We start from the raw sequence: 12,236 nt of genomic DNA, 5'->3' as shown, positions 1-12,236 counted from the left end.
GAGGAGAGGAGAGGAGAGGAGAGGAGAGGAGAGGAGAGGAGAGGAGAGGAGAGGAGAGGAGAGGAGAGGAGAGGAGAGGAGAGGAGAGGAGAGGAGAGGAGAGGAGAGGAGAGGAGAGGAGAGGAGAGGAGAGGAGAGGAGAGGAGAGGAGAGGAGAGGAGAGGAGAGGAGAGGAGAGGACTTTTTTTTTTTTAAATTAACTGTATTCTCAAGTAGCTAAGTATATGACTTTCTGGTCCTTTAGACATATGCTGTTTTCTATCTTGACTAACAAAAAAGAAATAACTACTTCATTGAGAAACTGTATAATACCTTAATCATACATTTCAAATATTTTTGTAGCTATGCAAGAATGGCACTCAGTCCCAGAATGTGCAGTTCCTTTGTGCAATTACTCATGAATATGCACAGTTGACAATGGGAACACAGTGTATCTTCAAAAGCCATAAAAAGTGCAAAGATCACAATGATCACACAAGATGAATGTAAGCACACTGGAATGGACAAGTTCTCAGTTGTAGGTACAAATAAAATTTATATCTGCACAGAAACCCAACTTAAGATCTATCCACATTTTGTAAGCCATTTTAGCTTATGCAGTAGCTGATGAGAAATGTTTGTAACTATTTGAGTCAGATATACCAAATCAATAGTCACTTTCAAAGATCCTGTTTGAAAGCCTAGGAACCTCCACTGTAAGTTTACAACAATATTTATCCAGGGGAAAGTAGTTCAATTTATTTAAAAATATTCTTTTCAAATATAATTGCCCACAGATTCTTAGGTATTATTCTCCTGCAAAAAGTATTCAACTGATTTTTGCATAGAACTTTCAAACTGAGAGCTAACTAAAATTATTTGCTGAGCTCTAGGTAACAGAATATCAGTTCTTGTATCTAAATCAAAATATCTTGGTCTTTTCCTTGTATTCTGAGCTCTGTTTTTTACTGAGATCAAAACTTTGAGAAAGATTAGAAACTGAAAATATTACTTAGACACTTACTGTATTTGAACAGTGCCTGTGTCATATCCTTTTGGTAACGTGCAGTAATGACCGCAGCTAGCCATCATTACTTTTTGATTTCAAAAAGGAGCAGTACTGCTGTGCTTTCAAATAGCAAAGACAAATGTTATCTTCTATGGAAAATAAAATCTCTCGGGGACAAAAGGTTTAGGTCTACACCTTTCGTATAGATATGGAATTTTATGGAATGTAGAGAATGAAGTTGACGTGTATATGTTTTATTTTTTTTTTCTTTCCTAAACTCAATTTGTATTATAAAATTTGAGTTTGAGGATGGCTTATGATAATATTGAAGAATCACTTATTGTAGTCTTCTCCAGTCATCTAATTTGAATTATATATTTAAAAAAAAAACAACATAATTTTCCTGAAAAAAATCTCTGCATGACGAAAAAAAAAAACCAGTTCCAAATATTACATATAATTATGTTTCTAAGTGCAATTGCCTCACCCATATTTAAAAATACAATATTGAAAGTCTAAAAATAATGTTGTAATCCCTTTTTTAATGATTCATTTCTTCAGATACGGCTAAGAGTGTTATCCAGATGAATATTCATAGTCACTTTTGATGAAAGAAATTTTTCTTTTGTAAAACTTCATAAGTTTTTTTTTTGTGCTTTTTTATTTTGTTTGTTTGTTTCTTTGTTTACTTTTATTGAATAACATTTGGGACAAGTTACAGGAATTTGATGTGTAGTGCACAAAAAAAGCTTAATATTCCAATTACAAATGAGAAACCATGTTGGACATCAGCTCTTCCTGTTTTCAAAATGTTTACATAAAAAGATTGAATTACGAGAGAAGATTTATGAATCTGTATAACTTCAGAGTTTCAGGATATTTTTTTCAAGTAGTTTATTAAGAATTCCTTCAGAATTTCAGTATGTCTGTGCCAATGTCTGATTAAGAATGCTAAGAAGTTCATAATTGTTCATAGTGATCCATTGTCACTCACTGCAGCATTCACAGTTATGAAGAAGTCTATGGCAGTAACTGCTTTTCTGCTTCACATTCAATAACATTTAGGATAATTTCTCTAAATGCAAAATTCTCTTCAAAATACTATTTTCTATCTTTATGGAAGTCTTTCTTAATACAATTTGGCTTAGTCAAGAATGCAAGTAAATTTAAGCAACATCTTAACATTCTGGATGTCAAAAAGCAGAATAAACTACTGGATCTTCCTCAGCTCTGTGACTTCAGAAAGCGATTTTAAATACCCCGCTGCAGTGTCATAATATCTTAGGATGCCAGCTATGGCTTCGTATTGTTAATGGTTATGGGCTGATTTGGCCTGGTTCCGCAATTAGAGAGGAGGAGGGACCAGTGGGTCTGCATGTCTGGAAAGGAGAAAATAAAGGGAAAGAGAGATGGGTCCAAAAAATAACAGCAGCAACGATCTGAGGAGAAGCAAACTAGTTTACTAAACAAGATATCAAAATGCAAGATATCACACTATAATACAATATAATTAGAATTGGAGCTAATAAACCAAATATAATGAGAGAGAGTGTTTGAAAGCCGAAGGTCTTACTCTAATGCTGAGGCGAGACTTGTGGTAGCAGGGAGGAGATCCTGACAATCAAAAAGGGGGTGTCTGGTGACATACCGAAGCCTTTCTTTGTTCCCCTGAGCGGAAACGATATCAGAACAGAGAACAGTCCTCTGAGGAACACAGTAGTTCTTCTCTTCTGGGAGCGGTACCTGGAACTGGAGCATTAACTCTTTAACTTCCAGTGCACTACATAATGTTATGGTGTGGAATATGAATAGCCAAAAATCATAAAATCATGACACATATAAAATTCTATAGGATTGATTTTATTTTTATCTTTATTTTTATGTTTATGTTTATGTTTACTTTTATTTTTATGTCTATGTTTATGTTTATGTTTACTTTTATGGGTTTTTTTATTTTTTTTTTTATTTTTCTAAATGACAGAAATGATAAGCAAAACATCAGAATGAAGAACTATTTCTTTCTTGCATGTAAATGCTTTTCATAGAATAAAAAAGTCCTGATCTTTACAATGGCAGTCATTGCTTAACAGTTTAGAGAGAAAAAAAAAATCATTCCTTTGTGTAACACTTCCAGGCACTCAAAAGTCAAAGGTAGTTAGGGCATATGTGAGCATTCAGAGTTCTGATACCAAAGACTTTCTTCTTTGTGACTAAATGAGATTCAGTCGCAAAATGATGTCCAGGTCAGAACCTTTTTTTGCTGGTGATACTTTAAAACAAACAAACAAACAAACAAACAAAAAAGATGTAACATTTTTTGAAGAAAATTGTATGAAAGTAGAATATATACATATATTCTCCAGATAAATTAGTGAAAAAAAACAATGAAGAACTAAGTGGTATTAAGACAATTTAAATCTAGAAATTTGCTTCTAGAAATCTATATAAAATGGTTTTACAGCTGTCTGGGGTTATAATGTGATCTGATATTTTCCCTATGTATATGTATATAGTTCTCTATGACTGCATATCTAGGATCTGTTGTATATTTTCTCTTTGGAAGAAATAAAAATAAAGATAACTTTAAATAGGTATAATGCGGAAAGAGTTCACAAATCATTTTTCTTGTGTATAACTCCTATTCATCTCAATTAAATAGAAATCTTAGAGCTTATATTTTTATTAGCTTATTTTTTAGACGATTGTCTCTGCCAGGCAAGTACTAACCTGCAATTTTTAGGAACTGAATGTTCTTGATGTTCTTCGTGGGTCCCTTCCAATTCAACAGTTCTGTTCTAATCTATCCTATTCTCAAAAGTATTATTTTAATTAAAAAGAAACCTAGATAATATTCTGAAAAAAAAATATTTTGAAATGGTCTGAAAAAAGCTTTTAATACTTCCTTTAAGAAACCTTATTTTTTACTTCCTAATTAGTCTCTGCCCAATTCCTGAATATGGCCTTCTGTTAACAAGTGAACTGAAAATCAAAATTAAAGATAAAATATGAGTGGCATATCAAAATTTTATATCAAAATGTGAAGTGCTCAATGCTTAATTTGATCTGAATTTTAAAACTGTCATGTTACCATTAATGGACTAAGTCTAATAGGAATACGCTGCAGATGCCAAATTTCTGATTATCTCACTGATGATTTTCTTTCCCTCACCCATCTTCAAACATTATTTATGTCAATATATTTTTATATTCTTTCCTGAAAATTACATGCTTTGCCTTCAAAGTAGTTCCATTTGTCATGTTGAAGACACTTGTGGGTTGTCCCTTTCAATTTCCTCTAAGGCAGATTTGCTCTTCATCTACTCTTCATCCTCACATCTCCTGATGCATATGGATCAAACTTGTCACAGCCCATGACTAAAGTTTCCAGGAACTGCTGCAGTCCTCAAACCACTCTGCCAGAGCAGAGTGACTTCATTTATCAGATAATGTACTTTATGCTTCAGAATCTTTAATTCATTCAGTGCATAGATCAAGAACCTCCTTGTCTATTTTTGGAACTCATTCTGTATTATCATTTGTATTCTGAACCCTCTAACTTAAAATTTCATTTATGGATGGGCTGGCTGGGAATTTCTCTCAAAACATTCTTTGTTGAAAATAAAGCTTCTGCAAAACTTAAATTCATAATGAAGAGAATATTTAATTCATGTTTCTTTCTTGATTTTCTGGGGGTGGAGGAGTATAATTACTTATAGGAGCTGGCCAAAACATTTGTTGTTGTTGTTGTTTTGTTTTGTTACTTTCTTTTGTTGTTTTCTTTGGTTGATGCAGGGGCTTGGAGTGTTTTTGTTGCTGGGTTTTCTTTCCCTCCTTTAAATGTGTATCCAGTCTGGTTTTCTGTAACAGTCTCATAATGTAGATTAGCCCATTATAAAGCTACTCTCTACAGGACTACAGAACATTATGCAGCATAAATATTCAATCCTACACAGGAAAAAAATCAAATTCTTAATACTTGCTATTCACCTTAGGGAAAGAAAATCATTTTTATAATTTTCTTAGATTTGTCTATAATTTAATAATTTCTGAAAAACCTGAGTTAACCTGGAATTTGAAATGAATTGGCCAATGTCAAATTTAGTGCATGTCAGAAGATTGTTGGATAGTCCTACCCATGCCCCACATGCAGCCCAACTCAGGCCCTTCTACAATGATCTCCTGCCCTATGCCATCATGGGGGTAGCTTGCCCTCAACGAGCAGCCCAGCCTGATCTTGGGCATGCACCCATTGCTCAGCAATAACCAAATATTGGTATGCAATTGGTACAGTCTTGGCTGAAACCAGGGCATGGGGTGTAGTGCAATGCCAACTGAAGTGATAGCACATAATTCTATGCATTTTGATACACTGATTAAACACAGTACTGTGAACAGTGAAAAATACGCAGTGGTGCTTTCGTAAGTGGTGCTGTTGTAAGAAAGAAAATTGAGAACACATCCCAAGATGGCTGAGATATTTTCTTTTCTTTTTTTTCTTCTTTTTTCTTTGTATATTTACAACTTCATTTTCAGGTAACATAAATGAACTACCTGTGAATTTTCAAATAGAACGCATAGAATTGCAAATGTATATCCAACTCAAAGAAACTGAATCTGATCATGTCTCTTTACCAGACTTTTTGTAAGCACTTTCTTACCAGAGAAAGATATGCCTCATTTCACAATCCCACCTTATCCATATCATCACTTTTTGGCAACACGTACATTTGTTAACAACTCTTTTCAAGGATGTCCCACAGAAGGAGTAAAATTTCATCAAAAATCTCTGATGAACACCTTGGGAACTCTCTAAGAATTGCAATCACTTCAATTAATCTAGACATTGATGTATTATTTTCACAAAAATGGGTCAAATATTCCATAGTTTCACGTTTTTGTTTCTCTTCATGTTTTAAAAAAAGATATACATTAAAAAAATTGTTATTTAAATACATTTACTATATTATATATATAATATTATGTATTATTTATTATTTATTATATATTGTATATGGCCAAAGGCAATTCCTCTTCACTCAGTGCAGACTGGGGAACTCAAAAGGTTGCACATCCTTAGTTTAGTACAATCTGAAGAGTATGTTTGCACTTATCCAGGCAAAAAAAAAAAAAAAAAAGGCATGATTCAGTGCACCTTTATGCAAATACAGAGTCTGGACAATGCTGGGCACAGAATCATGTTCAAAACAGTTTCAGAAATGCTCAGATAAATGATAGAAATCAAAACAGAATGAAATATTCTTTCCTATACACCTATTGTTGGTTGGTTGGTATGATGTAAAGAAAGTGTACTTATTAGTCTTCGTATATAAATTCAAAGAGATTCTTTATTCCAATTCCAGTTATTCCACAAATGCAAACTGTTTTTTTTTGGTGCATCTTCTCAATAAAACTGCATATTTTGCCCATGCTGGATCCAGATAATATGCATCCCATCTCCTAAAGGAACTGGCTGATGTTGCCAAGCCACTCTCCATCATATTTGAAAAGTTGTGGCTGTCAAGCAAAGTCCCTAGTGACTGGAAAAAGGAAAATATCACTCCCATTTATAAGAAAGGGAGAAAGGAAGTCTAGGTGAACTACAGGGTGGTGAGCCTTACCTCTGTGCCTCAGAAGTTCATGCAGCAGATACTCTTGGAAGAGATATTATGGCAAGGGATAAGCAGGTGATATGATAGCTAACATGGCTTCACCAAGGGCAGATTATTCTTGATCAATCTGATGGTCTTCTATCATGGAATGATGGCATTAATAGACAAAGGAAGAGTAACTGGTATCATCTGCCTGGACTTGTGCACAACCTTTGACAAGGTCCCGCAACACATCCATATCTCTAACTTGGAGAGATACAAGTTTGAAGGGTGGACTGGTGCGTAAAGAATTGGTTGGAAGGTCACACATAAGACTGTTACTACCAATGGCACTATTTCCAGGTGGAAGCCAGTAATAAGTGGTATCCCCAAAGGGTACTTCTCGGGACCAATATAAATTAACATCTTTATCGATGAAATGGATGATTTATTGAGTACACCTTCAGCAAGTTTGAGTTCAGTAGTGTAGTCAATATAACAAAAGGTAGGGATGCCATCTAGAAGGACTTGGATAGGCTTGAAAAGTGGATCTATGTGAACTAATGAAGTTTGGCAAGGCCAAGTACAAGACTGGAGCAATCCAGCATGAGCCAGAAGTGCACATCTGCAGACCATTAGGACAACGTTATCCAGGCTGCATCAAAAGATGGGATGACAGCAGGTAGAGGGAGGGAATTGTCCGCTTTGACTCTGTCCTTGTGAGGGCCCATCTGGAGTACTCTGTCCAAACGTGAGGTCCCCAGCAATGGAAAGACATGATGCTGTTGGAGCAGATCTGGTCAAGACCATGCTGATGATCAGAAGGCTGGAGCACCTGTCCTGTAAAGAAAGATTGAGGGAATTAGATTTTTATCTTGGAGAAAAGAAGGCTCTGGGGAGGCCTCATTGCAGCCTTTCAGCATTTGAAAGGAGTTTATAAACAGGAGGGAAAACGATTTTTATATGATCTGATAGTGATATGACATAGAAGAATTGCTTTCAAACAAAAAAGAGAAGATTTTTGTTAGATTTTAGGTGGAAATCTTTATTCAGAGCATTGTGAGGCACCCAACCCGTGGAGGTGTTGAAGGCCAGGTTGGATGGGGCCCTTGGCAGCCTGATTTAGTGTTGACAGCTCTCCCATGGCAGAGGATTGGAAATGAATGATCTTCAAGGCCCCTTTCTGCATAAACTGTTCTATGATAATTTTCTGCGGAGTTATGAAATCACAAACTACAATATTTAGCAAAACAGGAAAGTAGTTTTTACTTTCTCCTTTTTAATTTTTCATGACATCCATTACTTGTATTCTAGGCAAGTGGAACTTCTTTGAGAAGCCAATCTTTAAATGTTCTCAAAAAAAAATTCTAATTGTGTAGTATTTTACACTCTCTTCCAGTAACTGTGAGAAACAGATACAAAAGTCCTCAGGAAGAAAAGGGAATAAAATTTAACTCTCAAAGTTTGGGTGAACAGTATATTCACAGTGATTATATACAAAATTCAAATATATATTTATAAAATATACAAAAAAATTGTTATATACAAATTTCAAACTTTATTTGTTGTGTACTCAGCGCTTTACCATTCGGTGGAAAGACTCACAGCCTCAGACATTCCATATGTTCTCTAAAAAAAGACTGCTTGTGCATTTTCTTGGTTAATATGACTATCTACAGTGGATGGTTAAAATCGTCAGAAAATATGACATTTAAATCACAAGAATTGCAAGATATATCATTTTCTTACTAGCACAGATAATATAAGAAGATAAAATTGAAACAAACCAAATTAATTTAAAAACAGGCGTATGCATAGATTTTTGTTATTTTTCATCTCTTTTTTTAAGTAGAACTCATCTTTCAATTCTCTGTAAATTTTGATGGACTGTATGCATGAACTGATAATATTGAATTCATTTGCAGTTCATAATTCTTAATTAAATTTATTTCTTCTATTTCTCTTTGCTGTCTATTGCTGATTTGAGTTAACCAAGTGCAGTTATATTCAGCTTTAACACTTTTCTATTATAATTGTACAAATGTTGAATTAGAATACTAAGTAACTGAAAACTCTTAGTTGTGACCTGCAGTCTCATATAGAAAGAACTACACTAAAGCCAACGGATAATTTCAGAAAATAAGAAATATTAGCTAGAATCTTGGGTCCTTCTTTGAAACCATAGCCATGGGAATGAAAAAAAAATCAACTTTAATGCCACTATGATTTAAAACACTCGTTTTGGAGGAAAGATAAGTTAATGGTGTTGAATACAAAGCAATCTACACTTAGATATTCTTTATCAGAGAATAATGTATTGAAAATATGAGAACTGATATAAACTGTTATCACTTTTTTGGAAGGGGTGGAGGAAGGTGGAAGATTTTGATGTTGTTATTTTTGTTATTGTTTTTGTTGCTGTTTAACTTTTTAAACTATGCATGCTGCTGGATTAACGTAATAAAAACATTTGTCTAGCCATAATATCTGGTGACTTTAAGATTGGCTGATATTCTTCCATTCTTTGTGAAATTCCAGAACTTTCAGCTGGATTAAGAGGAATTTGGATGAGCATAGTATGTTCTCAGAGTGTAAGACTCCTTTAAATTAAATAACAAATGTTTTTAGGTACGACTAGAATGGCATTTCAATCTCATTGATCATGCTCAAATCAGGAGAAATTATGGTTTTACATATCTTTGAGGATATGAATCTGAGAACAGCAGAGCTAAGTGGGTCGATTTAATAAGCATGTTTTGCATGAGTAATCTTGAGAGAAGCTGAACTACTTTTTTGAATAAAGTGCTACTGTCTTTGAATAATACAATTGTAATCTGGACTAATTTCATCCTATTATCTTCTGCAATGAAAATAATGTGGCATACACTAAAATTCCATGAGAATGGTTGCAGTTGGAGAATCATGTTACATATATTATTAGTCAACTTTACACAATCAATATCAATGTAAATAAGGTCCTTTCTCTCATTTTTAAAGTATTCATAAAATACATATCAGGAACAGAAATGAAATCATGCACAAGAACACTTTAATAAAATAGTTCTGAGGTCTAAAAATATAGTTTTCCTATTTTACCATATACTTTACCCACTTTTCATTCATATTTCTGCACTATGATTACAATATCAAATGTACTTGGCCCAGTCTTATCTTATTTTAAGAAAGAAAACAAAAATAAAATGGTGAAATAAAATATAATGAACCTTTCTCCTACTATATGTAATAGCAGCCATTACTTTGCCATTACTTTTCATTTCATTGTAATGCTGTATAGAAAGCATCTATTAAAGTGCAAAGTGAATTGATAATTTTTCAAGAAGATTTTATAGTTGATTACTTTTCTTTACCTAGACAGTGGGTTTTTTTTGAGGCCTTTGAAAGTGCTCCAGTAACTAAATCATTTTTATAAGTCATGCATTTCGTATGTGCATTATAATATTTTGATGGACCAATAAAAAATTAAAGTCAATTAGTAACCCCAATAATTGTTCAGTAACCTTTAGTACATCATAAACTTAGATCTTCTTGCTGCGAAATGGGACTATACTTTTCTAGAAAAATAATGAATAATTAAATCACTTAAAATATTCCATAGAAAATAAAAAGTCACTAAATTATTATGAGTAGCTATTTATTATATTAATAAAATGCATATGTGTGTGCAAACAGTTTTATGAAGTACCTAGAATTTTGCCATGCCATTTAGCATTATAAACATTCATACACTCAGAATTTTTTCAAGATATTTTTTTTGCTTATATAATGCAATTACATTGCATTACATAATAGAATATAATAAATATAACTTAAATATATATGTATATGTATAATATATACAAATATATTTATTTTAAAATTATATATTTATAAATAGATTACAAATATATAATAAATATATATATATGTTATTTTATTTGTGTGTGTGTGTGTGTAGTTTTTTGTTTTTGTTTTTTTAAACTGTTGAAGTCAGAAGCAGATGGTCTTTTATGCATTTGTACTCTTTCCTACATATATCAGTCCTTTTATATTTTATAACCAAGACATCTTTTTGACATTTTGCTATTTTTTGGTTTGTTTCTATCTTTTTTTGAGAACTATGTTTACAGGAATTATAAATGAGAGTATCTTCAACAGAAGTATGAAAATGGATCTCTTCCTGTGATCATATTACACATTTCAACTTCAGAACCGATTTGCAAGTTGAGAAATCATGTTTTTCCCTGCCCTTACAGCTTTTTGTCATGACTATTGTTTCTCTCAACAAAGTTAAACTAAACTTAGGATGCTCAACCCCTTGACCTCAAAGTCTGGGAAGGGGAGCAGAACAAACTCCCCACAACTGAGGAGGAAATAATTTGAGACCAACCATTTAACGTGTAATATTATAAGATCATGCGGCCAGATGCAATCTACTCAAGGGTGCTGAGGGAGCTGGTGGGAGTGTTTGCCAAGCTGCTTTCCACCATCTATCAGTGCTCCTGGTCAACTGGAGAGACTCCAGAGGACTGGAGTTTTACCAACATGTCTCCTATCTATAAGAAGTGTCATAAGAATCCAGAGAACTATAGAACCATTAGCTTTACCTTGGTGCCAGGAAAGGTTATGGGGAAGGTCATATTGAATGAATTCACATGGCACATGCAGGACCACTAAGAGATCAGGCCTAGTCAACATGAGTTCATGAAAGGCAGCTCCTGTTTGACCAACTTGATCTCCTTCAATGATCAAGTGATCCACTTGATGGATGAAGGAGAAGCTGTTGAAGTAGTCCACCTAGACTTCAGTAAAGCCATTGACACTGTCTCCCACAGTGATTTCCCCAGGGATCAGTACTGGGGCCTGTCCCACTCAGTATCTTTACTGATGACCTGGACAAGGGGATTGAATGCACCCAAATTAAGTTTGCAGATGACACCAAGTTGAAAGGAAATGCTGACCAGGCAGGAGACAGGAAGGCCCTAGAGCAGGATCAGAACAGGCTAGACAGGGGGGGCTAAGGCAAATGGAACGTAGTTGAAGAAGACCAAGTGCTAGATCCTGCACACTGGCCACAACAATCCCAGACAATGCTTCAGGTTTGGGACAAAATGGCTGGAGGCCTGCATGGAAGAAAAGGACCTGGAGATGTTGTTCATTGCTCAGCTAAACATGAGCCATCAGTATGCCCAGTGGCCAAGAAGGCCAAGGGCATCCTGGCTTGAATCAGAAATAGTGTGGCCAGCAGGAGCAGGGAAGTGATCATCCTCCTGTGCTCAGTACTGGCAAGGCCACACCTTGATTATTGTTTTCTGCTTTAGGTCCCTTACTACAAGAAAAACATTGAGGCTCTGGAATGTGTTCAGGGTAGGGTAAGAAGCTGATGAGGGATCTGGGGCACAAGTCTTATAAGGAGCAGCTGAGTGAACTGAGATTGTTAAGTTTGGAGAAGAGGAGAATCAGAGGAGAGTTTATACTCTCTACAAGTACTTGAAAGAAGGTTATGAAGAGGTGGGGATTGACCTCTTCTCCCACATAACTAGCTATAAGGCTAGAGGAAATGGCCTCAAGTTGCAGCAGGGGAGATTCAGATTGGGCATTAGGAAAAATTTTTTCTTTGAAAGAGTGGTCAGGCATTGGAATGGGTTGCCCAGGGAAGTGGT

This window comes from Tetrao urogallus (assembly GCF_951394365.1).
Source record: "Tetrao urogallus genome assembly, chromosome: Z".
NCBI classification, from domain to species: domain Eukaryota; kingdom Metazoa; phylum Chordata; class Aves; order Galliformes; family Phasianidae; genus Tetrao; species Tetrao urogallus.
This window is presented reverse-complemented; position numbering follows the sequence as displayed.